This window comes from Oxyura jamaicensis, chromosome 4 (genome assembly GCF_011077185.1).
Source record: "Oxyura jamaicensis isolate SHBP4307 breed ruddy duck chromosome 4, BPBGC_Ojam_1.0, whole genome shotgun sequence".
Classification (NCBI taxonomy): Eukaryota; Metazoa; Chordata; class Aves; order Anseriformes; family Anatidae; genus Oxyura; species Oxyura jamaicensis.
In genome coordinates this window covers 46,095,606-46,099,687 of record NC_048896.1, presented here as the reverse complement: position 1 = coordinate 46,099,687, position 4,082 = coordinate 46,095,606, and the positions used below count along the sequence as shown (strand labels likewise).

General features: G+C 42.9%; 1 long non-coding RNA gene across 2 annotated transcripts; it reads right to left on the bottom strand.

The window, feature by feature from the left end:
* Positions 1-237: 237 nt before the first annotated feature.
* LOC118166561 lies at positions 238-2,729 on the bottom strand. 2 transcript variants are annotated; one of them, XR_004750576.1, is made up of 3 exons: positions 2,663-2,729; positions 2,215-2,319; positions 238-451 (listed from the first exon to the last, which is right to left on the bottom strand). It is a non-coding gene; the product is annotated as an uncharacterized LOC118166561 (long non-coding RNA). The 2 variants fall into 2 exon arrangements; XR_004750577.1 differs by having other exon boundaries at positions 238-403.
* Between the last annotated feature and the right edge of the window lie 1,353 nt (positions 2,730-4,082).

The window sequence follows — 4,082 nt, the reverse complement described above, 5'->3', positions numbered from 1 at the left end:
ACACCACTTAGATAGCAATAAAATTACAATTTAGGTACCTAAATCCACAGACAAATCCTCAAATTCCTCCTGTAAATGTTGTTGAAGCTCTGCATGCATCTTAAAAAATTTGTAGTTCCCTAACAGCCTTCAGCTCTGCTTCTAGCGAAACAGTGGTGATGGAGTGGACCACATTGGTGGTCTTACAAGCCCAAGTGGAGCATAAAAAAACTAATAATGGATAAGGGCTTACGTGCCTTAAGGAACTGGATGAGGACACCCCTGAAGTATCAGGCCTCACGCAGAGGTGGAGGTTCAAAGAGGATTTCCTGCTGACCTTGTTATTCCTCATCCTTCAGGCAAGGAAATACACCTTTGACTACAACTCTGCAAATCTGGATTGATGTCCCATTTCCAAAGATCCCTGCAAAGACTCTTCAAGTCAGCAACTGCAGCTACTTTTAGGCAAATCCTTAGGACAAGATCAAAAATTAAAAAATAATAATAAAAAAATCCACTCCTCAGAGCAACAAACGCCTATGGCACAGGGTAACAAACCAGGGTAACAAGAAGAAGAACCCCAGGGCATAGACCACTCTTGCCCAGCCATACTGTCCTCGGTTATGCTGAGAGGGCCCTCAGATAGGAGAGCAACACCCAAAATCTGACAGCAGCACCTGCAGGGTAGGTGCTCAACAGGTGCACATCGTAGGGAAGGGGAAGAAGGTAAATGTTGCATTTAATGCTCTCAATTCAAACAAACATGGAAGAAAAGTGTTTTTTTACCAGTGCATGTAGATCACAGCAGTTTGCGATTGTAGCTGGCTTTATCGCATCATGTGCTAAAATTGGTAATTCTTTCAGGCCAGGGGGAAGATTATCATCTGGTGTAAATTGTCATACTTACAAAACAGCACATTAATTGCTGTGATAATTTGCACCAGCTGAGAGTTCTCCCCCCAGGGACTGTGTTTACTGCTCAGCTCTGTGGCGCACAAAATGGCGGCCTCAGCCAGGCCCAGGCCTGTGGTGCCCCCATCTTGCCGCTGGCAGTGGAGGGTAGCGCCAGACTCCTGCCTTTCCATTTTAGATAAACAGTGTTATTACAAGGGGATAACAGTAGGAGCTGAGCCTGAAGATAGTAATAACAATCACCTTTGGGGGGGTCTGTCCCTCTTTCCTCACAGTTATCTTCACCAAGTCATTGTTTATCTATTTGTAATGCTCTGGAAAAATGTAGCATTTTACTCATGTTTCAGTGCACAAACAGCTGCGCTGTGCTTCATCCTGCACCGAAACAATTTTAAAAGGCAGAGGGAGCAGGTGAGGAGGGTGCTCTAGGGGTTAAGGTGCTTGAATTTACCCAGCCAAACAGTGAAAATATTTTTGGCTCGCTTCTTTGAAATATGACCTGTCAGTGGTGTTTGACTGGATAAAGTCTTTCAAAGCTGAAAGTGCTGTGGTGGGTAGGGCTGGCAGCAGGCTGCAAAGCCAGTCTGCTTTTCTTCTAAAAGCCAGGCCTTGCACAACACTTTTATTAATGGTGTAAGCAGTACAAAATAACTTGCAAAGCAAGCAAGCAAACTATGGTGATACCCAGAGAAAAACGCATTGGGAGCGGGCAGAACAGGGGGCAGCCAGCACCCTATCTTCTGAAGATCTCCAGCTTCTCTGGAGAGATGGAGATGGCTTTCCAGCAGCATGCACGGGCAGGATCTGAGTGTGGATGGCACAGTCTGATCCTATCTGAGCTTGTAAAGCTAGGTGTTAGTAATGCCTGGCTAGTTTTCCCTCCTAGTATATTCCTAGGACACAAATTCTGTTTTTTAAAAAAATCTATTTTTTATGTAGGAAAAAAGAAAATATTTTCAAGACACTGCATGCTGAGAAAAAAAATAAAATAAAGAAAAAAAGTATCTCCAAAATAGCCAACAGTATCTCCAGAACAGCCCCTGCTACTGGGGTTGCTATTTGCGCGCTTCATAAAACACAGCCTCGCTGGGGCTGATGGAAACAATATGGGGAGCACATTGCAGCAGCGAGGTCAGAGCATGGCTCTTCTCTTTTGTTTAAAAGATCTACAGAGAGGCAGCTATTTTCTTCTTTTTTTTTTTTTCCTGCGGCAGTTTTGGCGTGCATAGCTGGAGGGCTTGCTGAAGAGCTGCAAGATGTGGCCAGGGCTGGGGCAGCCACAGCACAGCATCTCTGGAAGGGAGCAATGTATGCAGCACATACCAGAGGCTGCTCCCTAAAGAGCTGGGTGCAAGGATGACATTGTTTGCTGTACACAGGCATAAAGTCAGTTGCAACAAGCTTGGGATTTATTACAGTGGCCTCACCCTAAAAGAAATATATATATATATATATTATTCTGTACAATGAAGACAGCACAAATACTCTCTGCTCCACAGACACATTTACTCAGAGAAAACTCACTTTCTAGCATAAAACATTTGCAGTTTTAGAAAGTTTTATAGCATGCATAGATACCACAACACAACTACAATAATGTTATAAATGCCTGACAATGGAAATTAGATCAGTCTGATAAAATGCTTAAACAATACAGGTTAATTTTAGTGCAGCCGAAATTTCCCACACCAGTCCATTAATGGAGATACTGGTAACATTTTGCTATAAAATATGTCCTGCTCACAGGCCCCCTTAACACCCCCTTCCATACCAATCTTGGTAGCAGCAGCAAGTTTTTGTTGAAGTATCCATTCCCCTGCAACCCCACACTGAATCCCATAAATAACATGGAGAGCACCTTAAAAAGACCCCAACTCTCTTTGATTTGACAGCCTCTCATTAATATTAATGAGGATGACTCTCACTCAGACTGTAAAATAAGCCAATATGCTCTGAAGTTTACCTATTGGTGGAGACAGTGTAAGTTGCCAAACCTATGAATGATAATATTCACAGTTGTTCATCAATTAAACAATAATTTAAAACAACAGTAAAAAGCCCTTTTGGCCATTAAGGATATTAGTCCTTCCTCATCAGAAAGTCTTACTGATCTTTCCCACACTGGCCAATCCAGCCAACCCTTCACTTCCCCATCCTGGAGAAGAGCAGAGAGTTGCCAGTTCCCACCGGCACCTGCTGGACGTCCCATCCTGTACTCACCCCTGCCACTAGTCCTGAGGTAGCCCACCTATCCATAGAAATACAGCTTCTTTGCTTCCACCAAATCAGCAAAAAGAAAAATCTCACGTGAAAGCCCATTTCCCTGTGTCCAAATAAAGGCTTGGCTGATGACTCTACTTAAGATACATCTGTGGTAAGACTCTCCAATGGCTATAGAAATTTGTTAAATGTTTCCATCTGCTCTAGAGTCTGGCCATCGATTTGTCCTTGTAAATTCCTAAGTGGTGTTGCTTTTCGAACATTTTAAAAAAAGGAAACGGTATTTGTGGGAATACTCACGCCCATAAATATCACACAGACACAGATACACACACACAGAAAATAATAATAATAATAATAATAATAATAATAAAGTGTGGTATGTAATGCAGAGGCTTGAGGTTGCCAATTAGTAAGAGGATTTTAGGAGTGCTCACAAACTCTTCATGAAAATGGCCTTGTAGGCAGGCTGACATCACCCAGATGTTTTTAATTACAACGACTCTGGGACTAATTTCTTTGCTTATCTGTTACTGCCCTCCAGCACTGGTTCCTGTTGATTAAATCTGCCTCAGTAACAGAATACAACTTTGCTTCTGGACACAAAATGGCTGGAGATCTTCAGTTTCCTGGTTATTGTGTGTTAACGCTTCACTGCATTTTCACATACGCTAACAATGTGGTGTGACATGAATACGGGCGATCAAATGCAGAGCATATCATCTCCTTTACCCTGTTTTAGGTTCAGGTTCATGCTTCTCTCTGTACTCAGAAATAGTCCTGGGTAAGTCCTGTGTGCCTGTCCTGACGGTTCAGAAGCCAGCTGCTCTGGTTTGCAGAGGTGACCAGGACCTGGGCCTTCACATAGAAAAGCAATAAGATCTCCTGAATCGAGTACAAGGTACTGTGTACTTAGCAATGGAAATATTTCATATTGTACCTGCAAGCCCTTCTCCCTTCCACAGATGGAA